This window comes from Camellia sinensis, chromosome 14 (assembly GCF_055761805.1).
Source record: "Camellia sinensis isolate YWXY chromosome 14, ASM5576180v1, whole genome shotgun sequence".
Taxonomy (NCBI): Eukaryota; Viridiplantae; Streptophyta; class Magnoliopsida; order Ericales; family Theaceae; genus Camellia; species Camellia sinensis.
This window is the reverse complement of record NC_138974.1, coordinates 108,818,505-108,830,646: the sequence shown is the minus strand read 5'-3', so window position 1 is coordinate 108,830,646 and position 12,142 is coordinate 108,818,505.

Sequence of the window (12,142 nt, the reverse complement as noted above, 5' to 3'; positions counted from 1 at the left end):
TTAGCACATTTACAAATGTGCCGAAGCTAACCCACTCCTGTCCTAAAACGATGGACAACAATTAGTTCACTCCACATAAGCACAAAATCACATAAACACATACAAATTTCTTTTCTAGATAATGATCGTCCCGCGACGTTGCCAGAGTTCTAGTTAGAAATAACAATGCTCAAGAGCTCTTCTAATAGGAGTTCTAGAAACTCGTAGACCCAATCAACATCTTAGAAATTAAATTTCATACCCATTTAGCCACATAAATATGTTATCACATAGCATACCATGCATACAAATATCTCTATCAAGTGAGATAAACCCATTGTAGTAAGAACCATTGCCCATGTACCCAAAGTATTCAAACCCGGCACGCTTTGATACTAAGTTGTAATGCCTCGAAATAAATGATAACAAACTCTTTCCTCAATAATAAATAAATGACAAGCATTCTTATTCTCCTTCAATTTCATATGATTCAAACATAAAAAAGATAACACATGTAATTATACATTCATAAGTCCTAACCCTAAATCTATAGCATGTGTCATAACGAGAAATATGAAACAAAAGTTAAACAGATAATAAATGCCTTAAAGGCTTACAACTTCCTAAGGTTACAACAAAGATGGATTTAAAATCCAATACAGTTAAAAACCCATGGCTTGTATACATCAGATAATCAGCTCAATGTTACTCCCAAGCTATGATCTTGATGAAGGCATATCATCAACACCTGAAAATGGTTTCCCATATAGGGTAAGCCAAATCCAGTAGAAATAATCCAACACAGTATATGAATCTTAACAAAGATATAAGATGAATGCATATGCAATGTTCATGCCAAAACATTTTATATCTATTTCTAACCATGAAATGCTAGGTTAATGTCACAATTCATAAAATCATTTCCATTGTAATAGAAAATAGGGCAGTGAATCACACTCTGGGAATCCCTAGGTACGTGTCTGCAAGTAGACTATACAAATACTACCAATTGTCAATTTTACCAAAATTAACCGGAAGGCTTGACACCTATCCACACTGGTTTCTGGTCTTTCACCAAGGACACACAGGCCAACTTAATTTTCATAACCACACCCCTTAACTGGATTCACCAAGTATTCACCCATTTTTCTCAAAACAACAACATTTTCAAATGTGTTTAAAAACATGCAATAATGCTCAATACCATTGATGAGAAAATAGTTTCAATTCTCCTAATTCTCATGCAATTTTTACAACATCATAGCTATCCTCCACCGATAGCCCAAAACAAATATCTTTAAGCAGATAAATAATTTTCATAAAGATAAACTTTCCAAATTCCAAGATGTGAGTGGTAATACATACCTGACTCCACGATCCTCATCAATATCAATCCAATTTCACATTTCCAACATCAATTCCATTTATTGATACAAAATCAACATTTCATATATTTAGGGCAAAACCCTCCCCACTTTTCTTTCAAAATCAATTCCACGTATCAAAACTAACCATTTTATCACAACTCAACCTCATTTTTAATCCCACAACCATTTTCAAGAAACCATTTGAAAACCCCTCTTTTGAGTTTTAACCAAAACCCTAGATTTGTTAAAAAAATCTCCAAATCACAATATTATTTTGGAAAACAACAAATAACTAAGTTAAAAATCATAAAAAAGTGCGGAAAATCCCTATCTCAAAAAAAAAAGACCCAAAGGAGAGATGGGCAGAACTCAACGGAACCTGAAATGCGAATTTCACCGATTAAAACGAAGCCCTCAGCTTGATCTCTCTTTTTAACAAAGGGACTAGGGTGTAGAAATAGATGGATCAAGGCATACTTGGAGCTTAAAGGTGATTTCTAGAGAGAGAGAGAGTAGATGTAAGATTTAGAGAGAGAGAGAGAGAGGTTTGAAAAAGTGACTCAAAAAGTGAACTTTACAAACTGATACACGCGCAGACCTCTTGAGTGAAGGAATGGTCGCTCGAGCGACTAGACACAACAAGTGAGACCGCTAGAGCGAAGAAGTTTACCGCTTAAGCAAAAAATACAAACTCCTAGAAGTTTTACGGATAGAGGACCATTGCTCAAGCTCAAGGACGACCGCTCGAGGGATGACCGCTCGAGCGAATACCGCTCAAGTGCAAGAGACTACTGTAGACGTCCCCCGAACGCCCCGGGAGGGTTGAGCTCCCGTTCTGTTCGTTTGAGGGGTTTCGTTACAGTTCGGACTCAATTTGTGTCACGGTTCTTAATCTGAACCAAAGAGTCCAAATTCGGCAAATCGTTTTGAGAAACAAATTTTTGAAAATAAGTGCCAAACATGGACTGCTTTGTCAGATACAGAGTCGCCACCTAAATATTTTTTATGGGGGAATTTAGGAAACCCTGACTCGGTGCCGAAGGCCACATGTCCGTCATCACCAGAGTTGTCTCGGCTCGGGAGCTTGGGTACGATCGGGGAAGGTCAGCTATGAGCACCCCCTCTCGCCCGATCCGAAGATCGGCCTCTACTAATCGTGATATCCGTTTTTGAAAACTTTATGTGTTCTTATTCCAATTGTTAGCCTAGAATTACTATGTTATGCGCACAGCAAACAAGTATAGACTAGATTGCCTAATTTGGAAAGAAACATTGCATATCCGTTTGTTTTGGAAAGCGCTTTAGAATTTGCTACTCGCAAGTAGGCTAAAACACGGATTTCAATGAGTTTTTCCAACTCAAACAATCCAACCTTCACCCAGGGGCATTCAAACAGTTTATCTCATATAAGCATCTAGCCGCATGGCAAACATACTGTCATGGCAACACTCACACGCATGCGGTATGCTAAAGCATAAATACTTACATCGTACTCTGTGCCAAAACAATAAACTAGTCAGCAAACATGCGTGATCCTAGTTCATGTTAGAGTGGCTAATGCAACGCATGCAAAATGCAATTAGAGTAGGCTCGGCTAACCTAAGCATGGCATGTGAAATGCAGTCAATTGATGCACGTATTCAATTTGGAATTGTGGTACAAATGCAGTTAGAATGATGCGCCGAGCCCGGTGCATGCAAAGCAAATGTATGAATGCACGCATGCATTACATGAGGTATGCTAATTTAAACGTGCCCTAATACTAACCATCAAAGCAGGTAAATAAAAGGGAAGAAAGAAGTGGGGATTGGAAGACATACACACCACTCACCCACACTTATTACAGATTTGCCCTCGCCCGGAGGGACCAAATAAATAATACAAATTAATTAACTACGCAAGTTAATTAAATATTACAAATTACCTAATTAATTAATAAATTAACTAAGCTAGGAAAAACAGTAAACCGCCTCGGGAGGAGAGCCAGATGCAGCGCGTGCTCGGGTCTTGCTCAGAATCGCACCGCCATGCATAGTCTGCCTCTGTTTTCCCTGCTCTGCCCCTCTGAAGACTACCAAAGTCCCAAGGATGCTTCTCTGGATACTGGGAACCATCACCGGCTGAATAAAATTGCCACCGGCAGTGAATTATGGTCACCGACACAGAATGAATCCATCGGCTGGTGAATTACTGCCGGTCGGCAATGTACACTGCCGGTCGGCAAAGAATGCCTGCAGAACCTGCAACTCACAGTAGCAGAGGACAGAACTTGCATGGCAATACAATTCAAACAATGTATGCACCAATTATGCCCTCTATCATGTTTGTAACTCAAAGGGGCATGTGTCTCGATTCTCGGACCACCAATCACGCATTTCCATGCATGACGGCCCAAAGAATCAAGTGTGCAATTTTCATGTCAAATGAAATGCAAACCAAACAAACAAACCAAGGCCCAATTCCTATCACCAAGTCAAGGAACAAGGCATGCATGCAAGATGCAATGCAACCTAGGCATGCAAGCTAAGGGTGCAACATGGCATGGCAAGACACTTATGCAAGCATACAAGCAAACATGAGGCAATGCAAATTGATGAAAATGTGGACTTATACATGATTTAGGCAACTCTAAATAGGCCTAAAATAGTGGCTAAAGTGACCAAAATAAAGGACCAAACACATACACACATGCACATGTTAAGGCCTAAATGCTTAGGCACAAATTGGACAACTCTCAAACACATTTGAAAGGAGGTAATCATGGACATATAGCATGCAACATAAGCATTGAAAATCATGTTAAAACATGGTGCCAAACCAAGCAACAAGTCAAGCCAAACATGCAACAAATGGCCCAAGTGCTTGAAGCAAGTCAAAGGGGCTTGAACCATGACCAAGCCAACCAAGCCTCATAAGGCTAAGAGGACTTAAAATAGATTCAAGGCAGACCTAGACCATGCAAAGGGGACCCCCTAGATGGCATCTAAGTGGCTCAAAATCAAAGACATGTATAATGGCCAAAACATGGAACATGCTACACAAGCTTTCAAAGCTTCAAAGAGGTATCCAAAGTAAGCATGCAAGCATGCTATAAGGTCTGAAATTATTCTAAAAATGATGCCAAATCATTAGAATAAAGCAAATAGTGCATGCTACAAACTCACATACTTGAGGCCAACAAGCCAAAATGCAAAGGGGGGATATAATGCATGCCATGGCCGACTGAAACAACTATGGACAGACCTCTAGCATGGCAAAATAAGCACACAAGCTTCACAAAACGAGACCTAAAACATGCTCGAGCAAAGGCTAACAACCTAAGGCATATTAAGGCAATAACAAGGCATTACATGGCAGGTATGCTAAGCATGCATGGTGTACCAAAACCAACACACAACAAGGTTATATCATGGCATAATAAGCATGGAAAACAACCAAGATATGATCAATACACATTCTAACATGATGCTCTCTCAAGAGGCCAAAAAGGGTCCCTTTCAAGGACAACAAGGAGAGGGGGTGGCCCTCCCCTTTTGGAGACTTCAAGGCACCATCTCCACCACTGAAATCCCTCAAGATTTCAGTGGTGAAGAGGCCCAAATACCAAAGTCTCGAAACTCACTCAAAATGGCTCAAAATGGGGCCTTTCAAGGCCTAAGAGGGGTCAAACACCTCCAAACCACAAAACACTCTAAACAAACAATTTAGAGGGCCTAAAAATAGAAATTTTTTGTATTATACACCAAGCTCAAAAACGAATTTAAGACATGTAGAAATACAATGCAAGATTGGGGAATAAAGAGGCAAAATTGTTACCCTTGAAGACCCCTTTAACAATGGTGCTCCAACAGCTCCTTCTAGGTTGAAAACAGCTCCAAAACTTCAAAACCAACCTCTTAGAACCTCAGTAGCTAAGTGAAGGTGAAACACTATGTGTTTGTGTGCAATAGTAAGACACAAATGCACTTAAACACACACAAGAGGGAGATATAGAGATAGAAAGTGTATGGTTTCTAGCCCTAGAACTCAAAACCCTAAAAATGGCTGTCTAAAAATATCTAAGGTCTCTCAAGTGTCTAACCCTGAAGCCAAGAGAGAAGGCTCTCTCTTATAGAGCCTTTTGTCTTGTAAAGCTTACAAGACAAGCTTCCAAAGAGAGAGATCCCTCCATACACGTGTATGGAGGGGAGCCAAAAGCAAGACAGCTGTGATAAAATATCTGCAAAAGAAGATGCACAGTAGTCGGCCGGCCAAAGATGCCATTTTGGCAAAATTGAGTGCCGACCGGCAACAAAGAGTGCCGACCGGCAATACACATTGCCGATGGCAGCAAAAACTAGCCGGTGGCCTCTAGCCACTGCCGATGGTGTGTGGGGATGCCTTACAAAGCATGCCCTGCCCCTCCAAGGCAAAACACAAGTGTTTGGTGCAAAACCAGACACAAAACGGTCAAGTTCGGAGATCCTGAGGCAGGGCGCGTAGCCGAGACCCCCGGGAACTCCAAACGAACACAAACATGGATAATCACCGAGTGTTCAAACGGTGATGTCCAAGACTTGAGGACGGTGAAAAATGGGGTGTCTACCACTACTCGAGCGAAAAACACCATCTCCTATTATCTCTGCAGACCTACAAAAGTACTGGGAATTCACAAAGACAGCTCGAGCGAAGAAACAAAATTCTGGGCAGCAACAGTTTTGAAAAACAAGCTACCAACCTATTCCAAATGCAACCCAAGACACTCCAATAACCAAACTCAATGAGAAATAAGGAGAAACAAAGCACTGTAAACACCCCATTTTTGACCGACCTTGAGACTTAGACATCACCGATTGAGCGCTTGGTGATATTGCATATCGTGCTCGTTCAGAAGTTTTAGAGTCTCGGCTGCGAGCCCTGCCTCCGAATTTCTGAACCCTCTTCTGTGCCTTGCCTCGGTTTGCGAACCAGACTCGGTTTTCTCTGTTTCTTTTCCTGAGGGGAGGGAGAGGTCCCGTAGACCATTTCTCAGTGGCCGTGGGCTACATTTTGTGGTCGTAGGCCATTTTTCCCATTTGGAGTCCGGTTTCCGATTTTTTTCGGAGCCGTTGGCCGTGTGCCTCGGTTCGGGACTGCTTAACCACCTCCATTTGCTTCGATTTTTGGCATACTTCTTATTTGATCCCTTTTGAGGGACACTGTGGCCCGGGAGACCCACTTCGTGGTCGAATGCCACTTTCGGTGCTTAACAGGCAGTTTTTGGGGCCCCGAACTGCGCGTTCTGGCCCCCGAACATTCGTTTTGCATCGGTTTTCGTTCATTTTTGGCAGGTACCTCTGTTTCATCACCAGAAAGGCCGTAGAAGGGTGGGAGGCCAGCAATTTTTTGAGCAACCAGTTATATTCCTCGGACGCCCTCCGACGCTCGTTTTTCTCACTTCCAAGCCAATGTTGAATACCCTTGGGCCATTTTCTTGAACTTTTAACCACATATTTGTGTTGTAGACACATAGGAGGACACCAAAAGTTGGTGGCCGGCCAGTAATTCCACCTGACCCTTTTGAATCCTTCCTAAAAGTGGCCTATTCTCTCTCCTGTTTTACAGTTGACAATTTTGAACCACAGGGTTGTGTTGAGGGCACCTGAGAGGACACCAATTTGTGGTGGCCAGCCATTAATTCACCTTGGCCCTTTTGACCCTTGGCCGGCCGGCCATGGGGGGTGGCCGGCCGGCCACCTGCAGCTCCAAAAGTTGGCCGGCCATGATCCTCAGGGTGTGTATGTTCCAGCTGTATATCTGTTTTTCCTCCAAAAAACCTGTATCCGGGGGACAACTTTTGGGGGGAAACTTGGCTTGTTTTCCCCCCACTTTTTCCCTCCTTTTCTCCCCCTCTTTTGTCTATATAACTGGCCTCCAGCATTGGTCTTGGAGGTTGGAAGAAATTTGCCTTGAGCTTGCATATACACATCTCCCTTCATCTCTCTCTTTCAAGCTCAAACAATCAAGTTCTACCCCTTTTCTTCATCACCACCTAGCACTACACTACCACTTCCATTTCCAGCAGCTTGGGGAGCTTTCCAGCAGCTAGGGGGCATCACTTCTCAAGCCAAGAAGCAACCAAGGGTTGGTCTTCAAGGGTAAACATCAATTCCCTCTTTTGAGCTTAATTTTGCAACATTTTTCTAGCTATTATGCTTGCTGTTTTGAGCTCCGACCAAAACTGAAAGTACCCATTATTTGAGCTCTATTTCATGTTTCATTAAGGGAATTTTGTCATTTGAGGTCCCCATCTTGCACTTCCTTCTTTGTCTCTCCTTTAGGCCCCAATCTTGCATGTTATTCTTGGCCTATGTGTAATCTATTTTGGGGCATGTCATAAACTGTAAGTGAGCTTATTTTGAGCCCTTCTGTTTGGGACCTCCATGTACCACTTGTCATTATACCCTTCTTTGGTCCCCTTTTTTGCATGATTTATTAGCCTATTGTGTCTCTGTTTTTGGACCTTGGTCCGAACTGAAAGTGGCCATATTTTGACCCCCTTGTCATGTTTCATTAAGGGTCTTTGACTGTCTGATGAATGTTTTGTATACTTTGTGTTTTGACCTCTTTTGGGCCCTATCTTGCATGGCATTTTGAGCATACTTGTATATTGTTTTGGGGGTTTCCATAAACTGTAAGTAGTCATATTTTTGGTCCCTATTCAGTGTTGTAGAAGAGTCTTTCTCTGTTTGGGCTTTGCATCTACCACTTGCTTCATTATCTCACATTTAGGGCCATTTTTGCATGCTAGTTTTGCCCTATTTGTGTTTGCTGTTTGGCCATGCTCTGAACTGTAAAAATGCTTATTTTTGTGCTGCATTGCTTCTGTCTTTTCATTCCATGTACCAATTATGCATGCTTTGTATAGCTGTAAGCCATTTCATGTACCTAGTTTTGCATTTCGGGAGAAATTCCATGCATCAGGTGTCATTTCGCCTTGTTTCGGGGCTGTTTTGCCCCTCATTTTGCTACTGATTTTTGCATGTTTGCATATCATATTCCATGTCTTTTCCATGTCTCATTAGAGTGGCATTTCGGTGCCTGAGGGTCGGTCCTCGGTTTGCGTGCACGCGTGCACGCATTTCGAGTTGTCTTGTTTTCACCTGATGGCCTCCTATGTGAGTGTGGCTGAGGCTCTCTCATGTTGGTGTAAGCCCATTATTGCATTGCGTATGCCATTTCATCCATAGCATTGTGTATGCTCGGTTGTGTATTACCTTATTGCATTGTGTATGCCATTCCATAACATTGTGTATGTTAGGATTGTATCTTAGTTGCATTTCATGCGTGTCATGCATATTGCATCGTGTTCGGGATAGGAGTTAGCTCGGGCACGGGAAACGAGGTGCATTTCGTACTCCGAGTGACGGAACGTGTCTCAATTCCCCAGTCACCGACACTCCGGATTATCCATGATGGAGTTAGGTTCTTGTTGTGTTTATATGTGCCTTCATTCTATATTGAATTGCACAATTCGACTCCTCGGCCATCATGCATCGATATGCGTGATTGGTGGCACGAGGATCGAGACATGCATACATTTGTGAAAATACATTGCTATGCCCCTTTCCTGCTCTCCGTTGCAGCAAATCAAGAATCAGCGGTCTTCCGAGGCTTGGCACGCATTTCAAGAATAGGTGCAAACAGAGGCTAATTGGGGCAACGTCATGGATTTCCGTGCGAAGGCAACCCGGGCATGCATCATTCATCATCCGGAATGGAATCAAGGCAGTCCCTGGCTTGCATGCCAATTTATTTATTTTCTTAGTTAATTTGTTAATTAATTAGGAATTTGTACATTATTTGGACTGTATTAGTTTGACTGTAATATTCTTTTATTCGGGACTGTATATTTATTCGGACCCTCTGCGCGAGGGCGTAATTGTAATAAGTGTGCGTGCGTGTGATGTATGTTTTCCAACCCCACGTCTTTCTTCCCTTTTATTTACCTGCTTATGATGGTTAGATTAGGGCATGTCTAAATTAGCATACAGTATGACAGCATGTTTGCTTCATTCATCTGTTTTGCATGCACCGGGCTCGGCGCATCATACTAACTGCATTGTATTTTCAATTCCAAATTGAATACATGTTAGCTGTAGCATTTCATATGCCATGTTTAGAATAGCCGAGCCTGCTATAGTTGCATTTTTGCATGTGTTGCATTAGGAACTTCTGTATAATTAGGATCATGCATGGATTTCTAATTAGCTTCTTTTTTGGCTTGGAGTACTCGGTGAGTTTTTATGCTTTAGCATCCTTGCATGCGTGTGAGTGACTGCCATGAATAGCATGCTTACCATGAGGCTATTTGCTTATGTGATATAACTGCCTGAATGCTTGTGGGTGAAGGTTGGGTTACTTGGATTGGAATAAATCATCAACTGTTTGTTTTAAGCCCACTAGATAGTGGCAAAACCATCTTTTCTAAGCCCACCCAAGGGTGGCAAAATCTGCATTTTAAGCCTACTTGCGAATAGCAAACCATCTTTCAAAAACAAACATGAAATGTTTTCTTCCAATTCGGGCGATCCAGTCTATACTTGTATGTTGTGCGCATCACATAGTAACCTAGGCTAATAACCGGAATAAGGACACACAATGTTTTCAAAACTTGATATCACGGTTAGTAGAGGCCGATCTTTGATCGGGCGAGCGGGGGGGTGCTCACGAAGTGACCTTCCCCAAGTTCCCGAGTCGAGGCAACTTTGGTGATGACGGACACGTGGCCTTTGGCACCGAGTCAGGGTTTCCTAAATTTCCCCAAAATAAAATATTTAGGTGGCGACTCTGTATCTGGCAAAGCAGTCCATGTTTGGCACTTCTTTCAAAAATCAGTTTTCTCAAAACGATTTGCCGGATTTGGACTCTTTGGTTCAGATTAAGAACCGTGACAATTTGAGAGTCTTGAGCTGTAGTGACCCCAAATGAACAGAACGAGATTTCCCTCCCGGAGCGTTCGGGGACGTCTACAAGCACGAACAACCATATAAGATAATAAAACTCGAATTCAAAATATCAAATGGGTCAGGTCTAAACCAGAATCACTATACAACAATTAATGCTTCTCCTTTTAAAATACTTGGTGATGAATCTGAAATTAAAAAGGTTATTGAACAAAACAATTATACTAATCAATGTTTAAAAACTATAGGTAAACAGTTCAACAAAATTGAAACCACATTTGATGATTACTCAAATAGTCACACCTCAACTAGTAAAACTCTTGAGAAACCACTTATTAACCTCCCAAGTGATAGAAATAAATTAAGTTTAGTCACCCAAGATACCCATACAGTTGATGCAATTGAACAAATATTTAACAAATTAACTACCAAAACTTCAAAGGATAAAGGTATAGCAGTCATAACTCAACAACCTCCTTTAATTACTAATCAAGAATCAGATACTTCCACTGATAATGAAATTAGTTACCTAGAACAACAATTCCAATCAAATAATCTTAATAAAATAGTACATCCAAAAATTAATCTTACTACTCTTACCAAAAATTGGTACACTAAACCCACACCTCGCGATCTTCAATTTGAAGAAACCAATATTAATAATCAATTTTCTATTTCTGCTAAAAAATTATATGAATGGAATGTTAACGTTCTTAGTGAAAATCAAATCCTCCAAAAACTAAATCACATGCTATGGTAGCTAATAGCTATCTCAGTAATTAACCTGACTATACTCAGCCTAAGATAATCTCTCTTCTTACCTCTGGTTTTACTGGCATGCTTAAGTCATGGTGGGACAAATATCTCACTAATGATATGCGCGAAACCATCCAACATGTAGTACAAGTTGATGAAAATGAATTTCCTATCTTCGATGAAGAAATAGGCATGAGTAAACCTGAAGGAATTAATACTTTAATAATTACAATAATTAAACATTTCATAGGAACACCTACTAATGTTCATTCACAAATCCATGATCAACTTAATAATCTAACATGTCCAACACTAAATGATTTTAGATGGTATAAAAATGTTTTTACATCTACAGTCATGCTTCAAGATGATTGTCCCAAATCATTTTGGAAAGAAAAATTTGTTAATAGCTTACCTAATCTTTTTGCTCATAAAATTAGAGATGTCCTTAGTCAACCTACAAGAATCATTGAATATAACAATCTGACATATGGTGATATAATTATTACCATTCAAAAAGAAAGATTGAAAATGTGTATCGATATGAAACTTAGTCAAAAAGCTGCTAAAGATAAATACAAACTAAATATGAATTAGAAAATTTTTGTGAACAATATGGTTTACCTCCGATAGTACTATCGCGTAAAAAACATAATAACCATAGAAAAACTAAACCTTCACATAAATCACATAGTAAATATCGCAAAAAATATTTATCTAATAGATCACCTGATAAATATTACGATAATCCCAAAAAGAAATATTATAAGAAATCCAAAACTAAGAACTTTTGCAAAAAAATCAACATCCACTCAAGATATCACTTGTTACAATTGTGGTAAAAAGAGTCATTATTCTAATAAATGTAGAGTAAAAGAAAAACTTAATCAATTACTAATCTCTGAAGAAAATCAAAGTAAAATATTTGAAATCTTTCAGTTAGAAAACATTCAGGATCAACCCCATCAACCCAATAGCTCATCAAGTAACCCTTCTAGTAATTACAATAGTGATACTTCTGATTGCGCTTCTCCTAGTAATGATATTGATATTGATATTGATCAAATAGAATTAGGTTGCAATGATACCTGTTGCAAACAAGTTAATGTCCTTAGT